Raw genomic sequence first — 20,303 nt, forward strand, 5'->3', positions numbered from 1 at the left:
CTCCACTGTAGTTGTGCCCTGGCCTCTAGGACAACTGTTAACTAATTCATTCCAGTCCTGAGGGACAATTCCATTGCAAGTTGACCATGAGTTTACCATCTACTGTACAAATGGAGAATCAGCATTTTATTAAACCAGTGTACCAAAGCATTATCCCACAGCAGCACACCATTTGTGAGTATAGCTTCTTTAAATCTCCTTAAATCTAACATTTCCACTGGAGTCCAGTTAGCTTGTACATGCTCTTGAGCAGGTAGTTCCTATAAGGTTACTGGATAGATTAAGTTTGGTTGTTTGAAAACAGACTGTCTCTCTGTAACCATATAATTCAATCCTGAAATAATTTCACCTTTAAATTCTTCTGTCTAGATCTGAATTTCTCCATAATTCATTTTAACAGGTTTTTCTAAAGCTTTTATCTTGGCATTTAAATTGACCAACCTTTTTAATACTAAAATAAAAGTGATTAAACAAATAATATTCATAATTGATGTTACATACATCCCATCAACATTAATTATCCTCTCATTTAATTGTTCCATTGTCAGACTGCCTAATGTGTTATCAAACAGAAACCAAATTCATTCCTTATAAAAATGTTTCCCATTTTTTAATGTGGGAAAATAATCTAACTAATTTCACCCTTTAAGATATCTTAATTGACTTACCAAATCTGTCAATTGCACAGAACAGTAGAAGTCCAAGGGAATTTCAAAGCAGCTACCTAGTGTGGTGGTAGGAAGGGAAATAGGGAAAGCCACCAGCCAACCTTATCTCACCAACTCTACAGCTTCCAAATACAAGCTACTTCCTTGTCTACCCAGGCCTTTATTGCCTTGTTATTTTGCCCTCTCATTGCCTGTGTTAGCCCAGCTGCCTCACTTCCTTGACACTGTCTGTCTGTACAGACCTCCAGGTCTCTATGGTTAATACTGGGATTAAAGGAGTGTATCACCATGCTTGGCTGCGTTCCCTAGTATGGCCTTGAACAGAGCCCCTGCCTTATAAGTGATAGCATTAAGGGTGTGTGCTGCCAAGCTTTATTAAAGCACAAAGAATATATCACCACATCTCAGCACAAATAAAATATCACCACAGGAATTTGAGAAGATGTGGGATATCTCATAAGACAATATAATCACAGGCATGTACCCAGCGATCATTCCAGATTGCTAATGAGGTATTTCAGAAAAGATGACTTTTTAGAAAGGGCTAAATATAAACATGTTATATTTCACTTATATTCGAATTTTATTGAATGGACATTTAATTTGCCCAATGTATATTTCTGATAGTAGTTGGAAAGTAGAGGACATAACACATACGGTCTATGTGTATGTCACTATGTATGCATGTGTGCACTCCATAGAAAGGGAAAAAGGAGAATGTGTGTCCACACCATGGGAATAGGAAAGCAAACACTATAATTTTTCAGAGTAGTGCTCCCCAGCCCTCACCATACTTCTCATAGATAAAAAGATACAGATTATAAAGTGTACATGGCTAGTTGAAAGGCATGTAGTGACAAAATGGACTCAGACCAGAAGATTCCCAAGCCAAGGAGCTTTATAACCCTGCAGCATGATATTTTTATCTCTAGACATTGTCTTTACTAATTGAAATAGGACTGCATATCTATTGTACTTTTCCATTTCATGAACAGTCCTATGGCTCAGGCTCTGGCACAAAGGTCATCACCCCAAAGAGATGTGGGTCATTCCCTTCAGAACTTCCCAGTCTTTGCCCAAGTGGTCAATTCCATCATGATTTTGATTGTTGTGTATTACTCCTGTGTGTAATCACTTTGTGTATCTGTTTCTACACCTTTTCCTCAATAAAATTTGAAGTTTCATGAAGGCAGAAATTGCTTTTCTTTCTCATGCTTGCCTCCCTCTTCCTACAATCCTGTCCAGTATACAGTAGGCACATGTCAATAACTAGTCATACCTCTGTGTGTTCAATAAATGAAAATATTATGATTAGTGTTGAGGTGGGGGCCACAAAAGGACTTGTTTTGACCACATGATTACTGAGGTGTTACAAAATTTAATCTTCCTCTAGCTCTCAATTTTTCTAAAAAATCCCTCCCTGGCTTGCAAATGGTATAATTATTTCTCCCTAAAACAAAAATGGGGCCTCACTGCAAAGGGATCCAAAAACATCTGACTCAGATGTGACTACCTGTGTGGGTGTGTTCCACACAAACTGTGATATGACAGAGCCACTTGCCTTACAGATGCCATATCCCAAATACCCTCTTTGTTTGTGGATATTCCTGGAACTTTGTGACAGGAAGAAGTGTTCATTCTTATTTCTGGCTCTGGCAGCCTGCAGAAGCTCCCTGTCACTGCTGTAGGCAGGTTGCAGACAGGGTCTACTGTTTATTGCCCTACCTATCAAATCCTATTTATTTTTAAAATAAACTTTTAAGGGTACTGTAAACTTCCTTCACAAACAGATTTGTCCTCCTCTTTTACACTTGACAAAGCCTCTAAAAAGAATAGTAACTCTGTCTCATAAATATTTGAACCTGAACCTTTTAGGAAAGAATTACACTTAAGGTACTCAAGAATAGGGAAGGTCTCTGTCTAAACCCTGCCCTCCACCTATTCTTTTCTCTGTCTCTTTCCATCTTATTTCATTCTTCCTACCTTTCCTTCATCCCTACCTACCTTTTATTCTCCTTATATTATCTTACTGGAGATTCTATACTGTACCCTGGATCCAAATCTAGCTAAAGACTCACACTACTCTTAAGTATTGTGTTATTATGTAAATGTGTTTTATTAAAAAGGCAAAAGGGATTCCCATTTATCAGCTCATCAAACCTAAACATTGTAAATCCATTACTTGGTCCTCTGTCATATAAACCTAGAATCCCATTCAACCACACAATGCAAAGCTGATTAGTAAGGACATTGACATGAGGGAACATAAAGGAGTTTGGTGTTTAGAGTCATATTCACTTTGATTTTATTTATACTTCTTAGTGTCAAGCCTTCAGGAAGTCTCCTATCTTTTCACACTGTACTCCTTCATGGGAAATGTGAGGCTAATAATAATCCTTTGGGTGAGTATTCAGGGCATTTTCTAAATATTTTCAACTCTTCCTCTTCTAAGCATATCCCATTAGCCCTTTGTTTAGATGGGTTGTATGATTTGTTAAAGTTTATGGAATGGAAGGCAGATCATAGTTTGCAAACTTTCTTTAACTCTAATCTTGGGGATGGAGAGATGGCTTAGTAGTTAAGAACACTTGCTGATGTTCAGGGAACTCAGCTTTGGTTCCCAGCACCTGTACCAGGCAGTTCACACCCACTCTTAATTCTTATTCCTAGGGATCCGATGGTTTCTTCTGGCCTCTGTGGGTACTGCACACATATGGTGCACATGCATAGGCACATATATACACATAAAATAAATCTTTTATAAAGATCCCCTTATCTCCTCCATTTCTACCTTTTAGCTTCTGTCTGTCTTTCTGTTTGTCTATCTACCTACCCATCCTCCCCTCACGTGTGTGTGTGTGTGTGTGTGTGTGTGTGTGTGTGTGTGTGTGATGTATCTGTAAGAAAACAGGTTTACTGAGAACACTGCAAGGGGCAGCAGGCTGTTAATAATAATTATGCTGCCTGTATCTAGTTTTTCTCCTTTACCTGTCAGTCTGCTTGTATTCTCCATAATCATGGATGGACATTTACATAGATTTAAAAGAAAGACAAATAAAATTTTAAAAAGATTCTAGTAGCCCAGAAAGTCAATTGCTTTCTGTATAAGGATCTTCTTTGGTCATGTGCCCACATTTGGACCATTATCTGTTGATAGAGCACAGGAATTTCTAATTGAATAAGCTTAAGTCATATGACTGAGATTCATGAGGCCTTAGAACTAACTCAGGGAGCATAGGGGAGAGATTAGGATACTTAGTAATCATTTCAGGATATTCATTACTAATCTCTTTTTAAAAGAAAAAAAAAAACTTATAGAAAGACAGGTGAGAACAGAGTGAGAGAACCAGCCCCTTCACCGTGAACTTTATACTTCAGAGTCAACCTCCATGGACATTCCTCATTCCTGTGGCTCAGAAACAAGAATATTGGCTGAGACTTCTTGTGGTTGCATGTGAGAAGTAAAAACAAAACTTCCAAGGTAGGCTCTTAGGCCTCTAGTTGAAGCCCTTGGACTTAGAGGTATCATGTACTTAGGTGGGTAAAACTCATCTCCCAACCATTAGCGGGCACACACAATGGACAATCTCTAGTGGACTTGTGAACGTCTCCCAGTGATGTGGGGAAAGTTACTAAATATCACCACATGTAATAAACAAAGCATTACAATGCTCTGTGAGTCAGAAACTTCTGGCAATTATTTGAATTCTACTTTGTAATGTTCGAAACACTTGCAAATTCCTAATGTGAAATGTTACAATAGAGGAAAACTGACTTGCTATTCTTGGCCATGCAAGTTGTGTTAAAAGGTATCTGTGGATATGTGTTGGGCACTGAAAAGCTGAGGCAATTTCATATACCAGTCCTTCTTCTATTTTCACTTGGCTCAGAAAATTTCATGAAATTATACAAATCCCTGAAATCTAATATTTTTATGTGATAAAATTGTGTAAGAGGAGGGGGTGGAAGAGAAGTTTGGAAAATATGATGACAGATGGCAAGTGGGCTCAGGCACATAGCGTTCCTATATATAGGGGAGGGGACAATCTGGTTAATCAAGGGGAGGGGGAGCATTTTTAAATTTAGATCCAAGTATTTTATATATTCAGCAACATCATGTGTAGTGTAAAAGTGTACTGAAGCAGCTGAGCTGGGTAGAATTTTTAATGTTTTTCTTGATTGGGGGTGAGCTGTGTGATCTATATTTTCAACAGCTTTACATATTATTTCATGGTGTCTACATCTGAAAACCAAATTGCCTCCATAGGTTTGGGAGTATGTCTTTTGAGAAAGAATTGAGAATATCTATTTCTAGAGAGAGTTTCTTCCAAGGAAATCTAAAGGCATTTCAAAGACTATGGTCATCACAACTAACTTAGCACATCGGAAAATTTAGACAAATATTCTCAATGAAGATGATTCTGGAGCTTGAGTGGAACGAGCAATGTGAAGACTCTTGAGAGCAACACCAGCTTTACATAACTCAGGATGGGAAGACTGCATCACCTTACATAAACCACTTCAGATCTTTGGATCCTAATTTATTTATATTTAAAAAATGAGAATTTGCAGGCTGAGGAGATGGCTCAGTGGGTAAAGATGTTGTGGCACCAATGTAAGTACCTGAGTTTAGATTTTCAGAATCCACACAAAGCCAGACGTGGCAGCATGACTCTGTAATTTTAGCACTCCTACAGAGGGATGGGAGGCAGAGACTGGAGTATCACTGGAAGCTCACGGTCTAGCCAGAATAGGTAGTTCAGAATGAAACAACAAGAGAAGGTGAGGACTGGTACCCCAAATCTAAGTGCCTTATCCTCTCTCTAGTAGAAACACTCTGGTGTTGAGGGGACATTGGAGCTGGTTTTCCTAAACAAAGGACTTGTGTTCATTGTGATTTTCTAGTATTGGTTTTATCCTAAGCTAGCACTCCTTCCAAATGACTGGGAGTTTCATAGTTAGTGACATGCCTATCATCCCAGCGCTAGCTACAAAGAGAAAATTACTTCTTGAAGTTGTCTTAAATGAAAGGAAGACATCTTTCCAAGAGATATTTGCAATCCTGTGTTTGTATATCCTTGGCAGGTCCAAATTGACTTTAGTTCCCATTTCTAATCATGAACAGGGACTGGGTCTTCCATGTGTTATAGGAGAGACTACTAAAATCACAGTTAACTCAGTAGGGGAATTGTATTAACATGAGTGAAAAATCAAGACGAGGTATATTTAAAGGAAGCAACCTTAAAATTGGATAGACATTCCTTGGAACACATATTCTTCACCTACTCTAAATGTACTTAAATAAGATCCAGGAAAAAATATGATTACAAAGTAGAGGTTTTATATAATAGCTATTACCATACAAAGCACATAGTAAGCATTCAATAAATATGCCTACATTGGGCTAGCATTATATCTGTTAAACATTGCAAATGTGTTTTTTAGTTGGCAACCAATTAAAAAGAAATTGCAGGTATTTCTGGTGTTTCCATAGTGACACAAAATCTACCAAAATAAGTTTTTGTTTTAGCACAGTGGTTTTCAAACTTGGCTACATATTGGAACTAACTAGGGAGCTGTGAAAAATACTATTGCCAGAGTCTCCCATCCAGAGATGATAATTCAATAGATCTCAGGATGGGGTCTTGGGATATGGAGGTAGGTACTCCATCCCTTACTGAAATTCACTGCCAGGCCTGAGGCCCTCTAGCTTAGAGAATATGAGAATGGCCATTTCTTCCTCTTGAGCAGTGCCCAAGATTTCCTTGACTTTCTTTTACAGCACTCTTTCCCTCTGTTCTAAACTAGTAACGGCTAGATTCTCCTGTCTGAGCTGGCACTGTCAGAAATACCACACACTGTCCATTACAGTATGAAAAATGCTGACTGTGAGGGTGGAAACCGAGAGTGGGGAAGGCCCACTATCAATATGGCATGTGAGAAGAAAGGGATGAAAGGAAAGGAAAGAGAAAGTGAGAGAGGAGGCAATGAGCACTTCCTTCTGGTGCTGGGATGTGGTTGGAGAGGCACTTTTAGGCACTCTGAGTCTTAGCATCCCACACAAACACCCATGCTCACACAGACACATCATCTGAAACTGTTGCCAGCCTCCTCCCGCTCACCCCACTGCCAACCACTCACTTAGCATCTTCCTGAGAATTTATAAAGCATCTCAAACATGAATAAATGAGAAGTGACTGAGTTTGTTCATTCATTCACACATTGATTTATTCATATTTTCTATAACTATTGATTGAGTACCCACTATGGAACAGGCACGTTGGCAGGTAGCAAACAAACAGCCATGATTGGAACAGGAGCTTTCAGATTTTACCAAAACCATGCATGAATTTGAAAGCATTTGGGGTAATGAACCTGGACATGATGATCTACCATCTTTTCATGAGTTCTTGAGTTCAAATCTCTGCACATTGCTGAATGAATGGGTAGTTGAATACATTAATGAGAGAAGACAGAGGTAAATGGAGAGTGATGAGTAGGCAGGTGGGTAGGGTAGAGTAAAATGATATTAGATTAAAACTATGGAAGAATGTTGTTTCATGTCTTGTGATCTGTGGTTATAAATTGATCAAGTAGACCTGGGCTTGGTGGCACATCCTACAGTCCCAGCACACAAAAGCAGGGACAGGGAAAATCAGACCAGTCAGTGCTACACAGTATGATAATTGTCTCAAAACAAAAAGAAATCCTACCTCGGATGTCATTATATGCTGTGCATATTGGGAAGGTAATGCATATTTACAATCAAGGAATGATGGGCTTAGAGAAAGTCTATACCTGAGGTGCTAAAAGTCAACTTGAGTAAAGAACAGGATGCTAGAAAAGTAATAACATGTGTAAATACTTTGTATCAAGAAGAATGTGATACATTTGAGAGGCTGAAAGGTATTGTATAGATGGTATAGTTTTGGGCAGCAGGCTCAGGACACAGAGCAGTAGAAACTAATGCAAATGGAGGAGGCACTGACTCTCAGGGATATTAGGAACAGTGCCTAGTGCAGACTTTGGGGGCCAAGTGAAACTCAATGGAAAAATGACTTACAAGTACCAAGTCTAAAGAGTTTTAGTTAGGAGAAGTAAAGAATAAGGGGGACATTGGTTGAAAATAGAAGAGGGTGTGTTGAATAGATGCTTCAAATACAGTTGAATTTGCAAGGGTTAAGAGAAGGAAGAAGACACAAGGAAGGGGGTGGTATGAGGTTCAGCAGAGGACTGTTTGTCCAGTGGGTATAAGATCTTGGTTAAAATATACATTTAAAAAATTGTCTTATTACTGGAAGTTGCATAGTTCCCAGAATTAAAATTGAAACCAGACAAAAGAGAATAGATAATATAGAAAGGAAACTCAGAAGAAAAATTTATTTTTAAATAAATTTGAGAGGAACACAGTCAAGGAAAAGTTAATAGGGTTTCTTCCCTAGAAGGGGAAGGAGATGGGGGGCTTTTGCTGGAGTTAACAACTAGGATCACGTAGGCTCCCACAGAGAATCTTTCTCCTTCTTGGATCTGAGTTATCAAAAGTAAAAGCAACCATGTTAGAAATAGCCAATAGATAAGGACTGTTTAGAAAAAGAAAAAAAAAATTCTATTGGTTAAGACACAATTGAAGGAAGAATTACTAATTTGGAAAACGCAATATCCCGAGAAAAAACTTACTGAACTTATTTGAAATGGTTTTACTCTTGTCAAGAAAGGGTTTCAGTGTGTACCCCAGCATACGTGGTACTCACTCCACAGTCTAGGTTGACTCCAGGATTGATAGTATCTTCCTGCCTTAGCAAGTGCTGGTATTATAGGAATGTGTCAGTATACCTGACTCAGTATAGTTAACGTTAAAAGTTCAGTATTTAGAAAAGTAAGAAATCCAAGAGATATGCTTAGAAAAGTGTTCGGTGTATGCACATCTCTACTCGAGTGCTGCCAGCCTTGCTGTGGTGCATCAGAGATGATTTCAAATCCTCTAATTAGATCCTGAATTTCCTACCTTTCTAAAATGATGAGTATGTGTGACATGAACACAGAAAGAGGCTATTTAGGGGTAGGAACAGCACAAGCAAGTGGGGGAAAGGCTGTATGGGGAAGATTCATCATATATATGTATGAAAGTGTTAATTCTAACTAAAGAGATACTAAAGAAAGAAAAACTTGAGTATTCATTTTTATAAGTAGGAAAATTATAAATATATGAGACTATAGAAAATGTTATAGCTTTGATCATAAAGGATTATCTCTTCAATATTTGTTCCTCTTGCCTTATTAGTATTCTAATGTTTCCTTGCGTGCCACCTCCCTTTCTTCTGTATATCTCTCTTAGCTTATGGGTGAGGGATGGGGCATTACTCAGCTCTAAGCCCAGCACTGTGATCTTTCCTCCTGGTCTTGACAGCAGCCCAAGGAGGCATACTGACTCAAACTAACCTCTTGAGACATGAAATGATTTTCTATAGAAGCTAAAATGTAGAAACCCTTGTTTATGTGGCTTAGCTCAAAATAACCCCTTTTCTTGCCATTGCCTGTATAGATTTAAGGACCATGGCTAACTAATGGCTGATGTATTGAAAAGCACAGCTCTTCTATACACCAGCAAGGTCAAGGAGAGCACAACCTGTGCCATCGATAACTGGCAACGAACTAGAAGATCTTGAATTACCTGAGAGTAACTGCCATGGTTAGTCTTGCTAAAGCCTCATGTTACGGATGAGGAAGCACAGAGCTCAGACACCTGTTAGCAGTCCTGATGCATCTGTGATGAGGAGACCATATCCTTGGAACCAATATCCTGAAAGGCAAAGAGATAATTAGAAAAGAGACAGCCAGGTCTTTGGTGGCACAATGGAATTGCAAAAGGAAACTAACTTGGAATTGAGCTCACTTGTGGCCTGCCAAACACTAAGAAACCATACATCTTTATTATTTTCATGTTTGAAATGGTTTTAGTGGTTTTTTTTCTTCTGTAAATAGCAACCATCATTTACAACCTACATCCTTCTTCCGTGTCATTAGCATCTTGGAAGATTGATGTCTTTGTCTGCTTGCTGCTCCTATAACTGAATGCAGTAGACTGGGTAATTTATAAAGAATAAAGTTATAATCAGCATGTGGTTCTGGAGGCTGCTTGGTCCATGATCAAGGTATTGTATCTGGTGAAGGTCTGAAGGTCTTCTTGCTGGGGAAGTGGGGGGTGGAATCAGCAAAATTCTGACCTGCCAGAGGTATTGACTCCACCTCTCAATACATCCAAATGGGGCCTTTTTTTGTTTGTTTGGTTTGGTTTTTTGAGACAGGGTTTCTCTGTGTAGCTTTGGTGCCTATCCTGGATCTTGCTCTGTAGATCAGGTTGGCCTCGAACTCATAGAGATCCACCTGATTCTGCCTCCTGAGGGCTAGGATTAAAGGTGTGTGCCACCACAGCCCAGCAGGGGCACTTTATTTCAATGTGAGCTTTGGTGAGGATATTTAAGCCATAGCAGTTACTATTCTTTTCATAACTTTCTGCCAGTTATCCAGTGGCATGGGTTTTGTTTTCTTTGACCTTGATAGTGAATTCCAGAGCTATGCTTTCTAATACAGTAGCCCCCCCCCAGCTTAATATAGCTATCTAAATTGAAATAAAATGAAAATTAAGTAGAAGTTTTAAAATTGATTTCCATAGCTGTATTAGCCATACTTCAAATGCTTAACCACTAGTGGGATTGTGGGTTACCTGCCATCTTAGCCAGTGGGAAGCATTTCCAGTATTGCAGGAGATTTTTCCTGTACAGTGGTGTGTGGATACCTGCCTGTCAGGAACAGTGGAGAAGGGAGAGAGGATGAGAGAAAGGGAGTGTGGGAAAAAAAGAAGAGCAGAAGGCATGTTAGAAGGGGAAATCTGGTGTGTGTGTGTGTGTGTGTGTGTGTGTGTGTGTGTGTGTGTGTGTGTGTGTGTGTGTGTGTGTTTGCCACAGAAGAACCTCAGATGTCATTTCTGAAGTGCTATCCACCCCCCTCCTCTCTTTCTCCCTCTCTCTATCAACAAGGTCTCTCATTTGCATGGGACTTACCAAGTAGGCTAGGTTGGTTGGCCCAGGATCTCTCTAGTGTCACCCCTGTAGTACTGAGAAGAGAGTGCAAGTGCATGCCCCCATTTCTAGCTCATGTAGACTCTGAGGGGTCAAACCCGGGTAACCATGGTTCTGAAGTGTGGTGGTTTGAAAGAAAATGGGTCCCCAAAGAGAGTGGCTCTGTTAGGAGGTGTGGCTTTGTTGGAGTAGGTGTGGCATTTTGGACAAAGTGTGTCACTGTGAGGGAAAGGCTTTGCAGTGTCTCTTGCTTACACTTTGCTCAGTGTAACATATAGAGCAGTTCTTGTCGCCTTCTCATCAAGATGTAACCAGCACCACTTCCTCCTGTGTGCCACCATGCTCCCTGCCATGATGATAATGGACTAGACCTCTGAAACAGTAAGCAAGCCACCCCAATTAAAAGTTTTCCTTTTGAGAATCATGGTGTCTCTTCACAGTAATAGAATTCCTAAGACACACAACAAACACTATACTGTCTGAGCCATTTCCTCAGCCCAGGAAACCTCTGTTCTTATACCACTCATGTTGTACCAGATGTACCCTGTGTTACCTTGAGTGGGCCTTTTCTTTTTCTTATATTTTCTTATCTCTGCCAGGAGAGAGACACTAGACTAGGAAGCTTTGGGAATTTCTTCTAGGTTTAATTTCTTTTAATATTTTCAAAGTAATTTTTGCTTTATATGTAGATTTTTCCATTCTTTGGGGTTTCTGTGTAATGTGGCATTAGACCATATTTGGATATCAAATGCTGAGATCGAAGGCTTCAAATTGAGAACAATTTTCTTCCAGCAAAAATAACTTAAATTTAGATGTTGGGATTTGTATCAGTTACTTTTCTGCTGCTGTGTCAAAACCCATGTCCAAGGCAACTTATAAAAGAAAGTGTTTAATTGGGCTTACAGCTTCAGAGGATTGGAGTCTATAATGGCAGAACAAAGGTATGGCTGCTGGAACAGTTGAGAACTCACCTTTGAATCCACATGTAGGAGGCGGGGTGGGGAGAGAGAGAGAGAGAGAGAGAGAGAGAGAGAGAGAGAGAGAGAGAGAGACAGAGAGACAGAGAAACAGAAACACACAGAGAGACAGAGACACAGAGAGAGCAAGAGAATGGCAAGAGTCTTTTGAAACCTCAAAGCCTGCCCCCAGTGACACAGTTCCTCCAATAAGGCCACACCTCTTAATCCTTACCAAACAATTCCACCTATGGAAGACCAAATATTCAAATATATGAGCCTATAGAGACCATTTTCACTCAAACCTCCACGGGTCTAAACAATGTATGGGTAAATTTACTTTACTTAGTATCAAAGGAGAGGAGTCACAAAGGGCAAAGCACTCACCCTGATTGTGTCACCACTTTATAAATGAATACATTGCTCACCAAAGAGTCTAACACAGGTGAGAGGAAAGAATGACAAAATCAATATAATCCTATTAAAAATAGTTTATTGTTCATGCATTCTAGATGGCGAACTAGTATTTGGTCCTTCATTCATTATTATTCATTTATTCATTCAAACACCTCAGTGTTTACTACATCCCAGGCAGTATATTAGATTCTGAGGAGGCAGCAGCACACAAATGCTTGTTCTGTTCCTTTCAGCAAGGAGATAAAGCAGGTATTAAACAAATAAATTCAGAAGTAGTTTTTCAAACTGGTAGTTAAGGATGTAGAGGTGACACCCCAAAGATTGCAGGAACACGTGATGCAATAATCACCTGATCTTGTCTGAGCAGTGTCTGAAGGTGTCTGAAGAATGGTTTCTCTGTCTCATTCAAGTTCCTAAGGAAAGTCGTCAGCAGGAATAAGAGCAGACATTTCTTCTTGCTGGTACAAAGCAACTGATAAAAAGCATCTTAAAGAATAGCTTGTTTTGGCTCACAGTTCAAGGGGACAGCCCATCATAGCAGCAAGAGCTAGAGACAGCTAGTCACAGTGCATCTATAGGAAGTAGAAGACATTGAATGATGGTACTCAGCTTGCTTTCTCATTTTTATAAAGGCCAGGACCCCAGTACACACCTGTGCTGCCCATGGGTAGAGTGGGTTTCCTACCTCAGTGAACCTAAGGTAATTCCCCCAAGGTGCTCTGAAATACATGTCTCCTTGGTGATTCCAGATGCTGTCAAGTTGACAGCATTAATTGTGGGAGCCCGTTTTCGGGTTCCTTGTGGCTTTACCCAGCAGGTCCACATAGAGGATGATTAGGGACATGGGCCTGAGTGCAGGTGTCTGAAATGGTCTGCACTTGGCTGTGCTGGGGGAGGAGGTCTTTTGCTCCACCCCCCTGGCATCTCTATAAATACCCTGGGGCAGAGACAGTCAGGGCCCTTTGGAAAAGGTTCCAGGCCCTCTCGAGGTTATCCTTTATTTTCTATCTGTTTATCTCCACACTATAAATCCTTCTAATATTTCCTGCTGCTCACACTCAGGAAAACTCTGGGGAGCTGTGGGGTTGGTGGGTAAACACCCCACAATTAACCATCACAACGTGTTTATAACAGGGAAGTGTTGCAGTATAGAGGGTCCAGCTCAAGCAGATCCTTGTCAATCACAGTCATGAAATTTGGACATTACTTAAAACTTAGTGGGAAGTCTTTGAATATTTTCAAACTAGCAAGAGTAACATGATCATCATAGATATTGGACACATTCCAGTTACATCCAAAATGCAGAAGATGTGGATGGAAGATGTACACTCTCAGGTAAGTGGACTGACTTAGTAGGAGGGTACTATTAAGGGCTGGATAAAGATGTACCTTGGGTGATGGTGTTTGAAGGAAGAAGGAAACAATGAATGATCGGAAACATAGCCAGGAAGCAGAATTAATAGACAGGAGCAACCAGATGCAGAAATTCATTGAAAGAAAGGGATGTAGCAGTCATTTCAAGCACAAATCAATTAGTGAGTGAGTTATTTATTTAATCTTAGTGGGACTAGGAGGGATCTGATTTCAGATCAACTGGAAATCTGAGGGATTTTTTTTTAAAGAAACCCTAACACTTCTTTTGCATGTGTCTGCGAATGGTATTCATGTTTTTACATGTTCACATGTGTGGAGTTATTTGTGCAGGTGCTTGTGCACATGGGCACATGTGCATATGAAGACTTGAGACAAACATTGGGTATATTCCTTGATTACTTTCCACCTTATACACTGAGGGAGGCTCTTTTAAAAATGTAGTGTGGTCAGCTAGGTTGTTCTGGGGATTCACCTTCTCCACCTTCTGAGTTCTGGAATTACAGGGATCCACTTTGTTCACTTGGTACTTGTATGGGTTGTGGGTACACAGCATTTTGCCTTCTGAGTCACAACACCAGACCTGGATCTGAGGTTTTCACAAAGAAAAATACCATGTGATTGTTTTTAGTTCATCCAAGTAATAATTGTTACAATCCTTATGTGCTTATAAATCATGTTCACCTCCTTGTAATGAAAAGAGAGACACCCCCGCCCCAGTCTCTGCCTTACCTATACTTTACTTAGAGTAAAGGATGGGCAGCCATTGTGATTCCAGAATTATCTGTGTCCTAGAAAGACAATACAGAAATCAGGAGTTGAAGAACAAAGGAAATGACCTCATTCTTTCTTTATCTTCTGCCTACAAGACAGAGATGATAAGCAGTGTGCAGTCAGTTCTGCTTGATAAAGTAATTGCAGGGATAGGCTGCTGGAGTTGAAAAATGAGATTCCTACATGAAGGTTACCTTTTCATCAGGCCTCAGAACGATCCTGCCTCCATCTTCTTCTCCTTACAATTACTAAAATGTTGTCTTATGTATTCAGATCTGAATAGTAGACTATCATTATTTTTTATAACAAGTAATTTGGCCTCACTAATACTATTTTATTACTGACAGTTTGTTTAATTTTTAAAACATTATTTTAGGTGTTTGAGTATTTTGCCTGCTTATATGTATGTGTATTATGTGCATGCCTGGTACCTGAGGGGGCTAGAAGAGGAAGTTGTATTCCCTGAAATTAGAGTTATGGATGGTTGTGAACCACCAACATGGGTGCTGGGAACCAAACCTGGGTCCTCTGCAAGAGCAGCCAGTGCTCTTAACTGCTGAGCCATTTCTTCAGCTCCTAGTACTCAAATGTTTTATTGTTTCCTAAGCAGTAGTAGATTTCTTTGTTATTACCGTTTTCATTTGTTTTATTTCACTTTTGCTTGCTTGTGTGTGTGTGTGTGTGTGTGTGTGTGTGTGTGTGTGTGTGTGTGTGTTTTAATCTCATTTTGTTCTAGATTTTAAGAGAATACTCTTTCCCTTCAATGTGGTTACTGGGGAGTTTACTTAGCGTTATTAAAATAGTGCTATCTTTGAATGGCTGTATGTCTTACATGTCATATTCTTCTCTCATCTCTGGCTTCTTTCACTTTTATGAATAGACCTATGGTGTTATAATTATGAGTTTAAGCTTATTGTTTCTTACTAATGTTGTTTGCCTAGAATTTGGTTGCTTAGCACCTGGGCTGGAGGAATCAGAAATGAATCTGAGTCATAGTTCTTCAGCCTTGCTAGACAGAGATGTGACATTATTTTAATCACCCAGTTTTTCTAAAGTTAGGTGTCTTTAACAAAAAAATCCATCTATTACTATTTTGTATTAAATACAACAGTGTGTAAAGGGCTCAGGATAGTATACACTTTTCTTCTTTTCCCGCTAAATGTGTTGACACATGAGCATCTAATCAGCACCATCAGCTCACATAGCCTAGCTTTGTTTTTACTTGATTTCTATACATTATAATTTCCTCGTCCAATGCTCTTTGGTATAACACAGTATATAATAGAGAATTTACTGTCTTTGCTTCTTTTCCTATGGCTGTGATAAAACACCCTGAAAAAAGCAACTTAAGGAGCCAGGTGTGGTGGCACATGCCTTTATCCCAGAACTTGCGAGACAGAGAGGCCAAGGCTGGTGGATCTCTAGGAGTTCAGGGCCAGCCTAGTCTACATAGTGAGTTTGAGGCTATATAGTGAGAACCTGTCCAAAACCAAACCCAAACCAAACAAAATAAGGCAACTCATAGGGGAAAGGGCTTATTCTGGCTGACAGTTACTGATGGATAGAGCCCACCATGGAAACACATAGTGGCAGAGACAGGAATTGTCTGGTCACGTAACATTTATATTCAGAAAGCAGAGAGCAAATGGGACCAGGACGCAAAGCTTCTAGGCACTTGCCAACTCCCTCCATCAAGGGTATATCTCCTAAAGGTTCTTACAACTTTTGCAAACAAGGCTATCCGCTGGAGACCAAGCATTCAAACATGTGAGCCTGTGGGGGGATCTAAAATGAGCCCAAGATTGGAAAAAGCACAGGGTCAAATAGCCAAACGAATGGAGGCACATGAACTATAAACCAAAGGCTGTGGAGCCCCCAGCTAGATCAGGCCCTCTGGACAAGTGAGACAATTGAATAGCTTGAACTGTTTGGGAGGCATCCAGGCAGTGGGACACAGTCCTGTCCTTCGTGCATGAGCTGGCTGTTTGGAACCTTAGGCTTACACAGGGACACTTTGCTCAGTCTGGAAGGAGGGGACTGGACCTGCCTGGACTGAATCCACCAGGTTTAAATGAATCCCCAGGGGAGTCTTGTCCCTGGAGGAGATGGGAATGGAGGGGAGAGGATGGGAAAGGTGGGGGTAGGGGCGGGAGAGGGGAGGACAGAGGAACCCATGGCTGATGTGTAAAGTTAAAACACAAATATAATAATAATAATAATAATAATAATAAAAATAAATTTAAAAAAAGAAAAAATGGACATTGTAGACTAACTGGTGGGTAGTCCCAATAGCTGGGGGAAAAAAAACAGGAAGAAGGGAAGAGAGAAAGAAAGGAAGAAATGAAGAAGGGAGAAAAAGAAAGAGAAAGGAACAAAATGGGGAATGGGCTTGAGTGGTACTGATAACATTTGGTTTTCAATCTTCTCCATAATCTTTTTGCCTGTGTCATCATTTTCATTAACAAATTGAAATGGAAAAAGGGAAAAAGAGCAGAACTGTGAACTCACAGCCAAAATGTGTTATCTCAAGGAATATTTGACACACGTCTAAGCCATTTGACTTTGCATTGAACTAAAACTTGTTGTGCTTTTTAGTCTGGTTGTCGTTTATTTAAAATTCTTTTCATTGGTTTTCAATCTAGAAGTATGTAGGCACAAATTTTTACATGCTTCACTTTCTCCTGCATGTTTGTGAATTAAAATTAGCTGAATTATTAATTCATTTATTCTTAAATTGAAGTAAGGACAGCTTTCATTTCCAGTGATCAGAAATTAAAAAGGAAATGAGATAAATGGTGAATTTCTGTCTTTGAATAAACAAACAATGGTGCCTATTCTCTCTACATGGGACTTAGTTCCTCAGATAGATTTCCTAGGTTGGTTTTGTTTTGTTTTGTTTTTTAATTATTTTATTTTACAACCTGGTCACAGTTTCCCCTCCCTCCTTTCCTCCCTCCTCAAACCCCCTTCTGTTCCCACCCCCAATCCACTCCTTCTCCATTTCTGTTTAGGAAAGGGCAGGTCTCCCATGAGTATCAACAAAACATGGCATATCAAGTTACAGTAAGACTAAGCACCTCCCCATGTGTTAAGGCTGGGCCAGGTGACCCAGTATGAGGAGTAGGGTCCCAGGTTAGTTTTTAAATCACACTCACTGTATGAAACATTTGTATAAAGACTTGTTATCATTCAAGAGCTACAGTTTCATCTGGAGAAATATGTTATCCTACACTTCAGGTGTAGTTTTCCACCAAGACAACTGGAAGGCTTAGCAGCTAAGAATACTGACTGCTCTTGCAGAGGACCTGGGCTTGATTCCCAGTGTCCTCATGGATGCTTACAGCCATCTGTAAGTCTAGGTCCTGGGGATCTGATATCCTCTTGTGGTCTCTGTGGGTACCAGGCATATACATACAAGCAGGCAAAGTACTCAGATAAAATAATTAGTTGAGACAACTGGACTGGATGCTTTCTCTTGATTCCTTCTGTTCCTCAGCTTCTACCTCTTTCCATCAATGTTTCCTCCTTTCCGGTTTCTGACCTGTTACAGCCTTAGTCCTCTCCTTCTCTCCCTCTACTTACCCATTTTTTCCTTGTGCAGGGCAGTTTGCTGAAGTTGGCTATTTAAACATTCTGGGTGCTTTAATTTTACCTCCAATGTCTCTACAAGGCCTTCTTTCTGAATACATGGGTTTTTCCTTGGGAGGAATTCTAGTGTATAGGCTATTTAAAAAAATATATACAATTATGTATGCATATATAGAACTGTATTTGAAATGTCTATCTTTAGAACTTTGACACAGAGCATGATTTGAACCCCACAATGCTTAGACTCTTTTGAATTAATGAAACTGGAAGTTAAAAATGGTAAGTCTATAGTCCATTTTAGTTCCCTTTCTTTCAAACACTGTCCTGGCATGACACTGGCCAATCATCATCAGTCACATGAGGGACCAAATTATCCATCATTCCTCACTTGGATACCCCAGAACTTCTAGTCCCAATATTCCATGTTTTGTGGTTATCAGTTCTTTGACAAAAAACAGCCACTAGATTCCTATCGCTGTGGTCTCTGTGAAGACAGGAGTTTGAATAGGCACACTGCTATCTCCTTGGGGATAGCTTAGGATAGAACATGGAAGAAAACAATTTAATTAGGAAATGACTAATACAGGTTTAGGTCTTTATCAATCAGAATTGTCAATTTTATGCTATAATAAAGTTACAAGTCTCAGTTGCTTTGGCAACTACTTCCTATTCACTGCGTGTATCCATCTGGGTTGGGAGGGGAGGAGGACGGGCCTCTTCACTGTGGTCCCTCAGTGATCTGATCTAGGCTGACAGTACAGCTTGTCCCTGTTAGAGAGGCAAAGAGAGATCTGGATGGTATTGGTATTTCTCCAAACATTAAAACTCCAGTCTCAATGTGATTGCACCTGTCCTCATTGACCAAAGCTTTAAACCCTAACCAACCCAAAGGGTACCTGCTATCCATCCTACCATGGTCAGAAGATTTAAAGTCATAGCTTCCTTGAAAGGCACGAAAGTCATTTTGGTTCAAGTTGAAATAAATCTCAGAGTTTGTTGAAGCTGGGAAGATGGCTTAGTGAGTAAAAACATTTGCTGCACAATGGTTTCCCATCACCTTATCAAAAGTCATCTATGCTTGTTACCTCAGTGCTCAGAGACAGGAGGATTGCCAGGGCTTCTTGGCCACCAGCTTAGCTCCAGGTTCCATAAGCACTCCTCTCAAGGGAATAAAGTGGAGGATGACAGAGCAGAACAGTTTACATCCTCTGGCCTCTATGCACACACAGGCACCACATATACCTACACCACAGACTCACCTATGCAGACACAAACAATCAGTATTTGCTGATGTTTATGTTATGAAGGAAAAGATCACGGCCCGCAGTGTAATAGATTATAAAGTATCAGTTACAGAGAAATAAATGGAGGGTACTGACATTCTTCCTTCCTTCCTTCATTCCACTCATCATAGATAAGCATAGAACGTTACAGCAAATCTTTCAGTTTTTTATTTATCTCAAAATTTGTCTATGGTGTCTTAAATATGACCCAAGAATCCATGCTTCAACTGTATTAAATTGCATTGGATTAGAGTTTGGCAACTATGTTGATCCTTTGTTTAATCCCTAGAAATGGAAAATATAAGATATAGCATTTCAAAATGCTAGCATTTATTAGTATATATGAATTTCTTCTTAATTGAAATTCATTTGCAAACCAAAGTCAGAAACCCCCAAAATCATGGGGCAAAGACTGTTTTGAACATCTGAATGTTTCAAATGTCTAGAATAATATATGTCTCTAGAATAAATGACTAATAAGTTTGGAAACCACCTTACTGTAAAACAAATAAAAATATAAAGGCAGATTTTAAATTACTTTTTCATAATTTCTTTATTGGGCTATTGAAGAGATGGCCTCTTGTGCAGAGCATTTGAGTTAGGAATCCACTCCACCACCTTGTGCTTCTGTTACTTTTTGCTTTCTTAGCCTTTCACCACACACCCCATCTGTGAGATGGAGACAATGGCAATGCCTGTCCTACTGGGTTAGTAAAACACTGTAGATTATGCCTTGTGAGGTAGAGTTCAGAGTAGGGCAAGCACACGGGGAAGATATGATGAACCCTGGCTCCTGCTCTTGTGGCTGTTTCTATTTTTATCTTGATTCTATAGCAAGAGTATAAACTTTCTGTAGATATCCATTAATTAAGACAGGAAGAATGAGCCACAGAAATAAGACACAAGAACCCAAATGAAACATTTGTCACTCTTAACTCATTTGATTGTTATTTTGCAATTTGGTTGGTGTGTGTGTGTGTGTGTGTGTGTGTGTGTGTGTGTGTGTGTGTGTGTGTGTGTGTGTGTATGTGTGTGTATGTCTGTGTGTATGTGTGTGTGTGTGCGTGTGTGTTCACTAAAGACCAGTGGGAGAGACTGGTGAAACACCAAGTAGGTGTCATTCTTTGTAGAGCAGAGGAAAGAAGACTTTTCTCAAAGATGCACCCC

The 20,303-nt window shown here is 39.8% G+C and overlaps 1 long non-coding RNA gene across 2 annotated transcripts in view; it reads right to left on the bottom strand.

The window, feature by feature from the left end:
• Nucleotides 1-20,303, bottom strand: part of LOC118579424 — a 53,743-nt gene that overhangs the window by 29,099 nt on the left and 4,341 nt on the right. Inside the window, exons 2-4 of one of the 2 annotated variants that reach the window (XR_004944471.1) lie at nt 14,224-14,282; nt 9,340-9,468; nt 8,085-8,195 (exon numbers count right to left, since the gene is read on the bottom strand). This is a non-coding gene — a long non-coding RNA (uncharacterized LOC118579424). Of the gene's footprint in view, nt 1-8,084; nt 8,196-9,339; nt 9,469-14,223; nt 14,283-20,303 lie in introns of those variants that run through there. The other variant, XR_004944470.1, reaches the window with a different exon arrangement.

This window comes from Onychomys torridus, chromosome 3 (assembly GCF_903995425.1).
Source record: "Onychomys torridus chromosome 3, mOncTor1.1, whole genome shotgun sequence".
Lineage (NCBI taxonomy): Eukaryota > Metazoa > Chordata > Mammalia > Rodentia > Cricetidae > Onychomys > Onychomys torridus.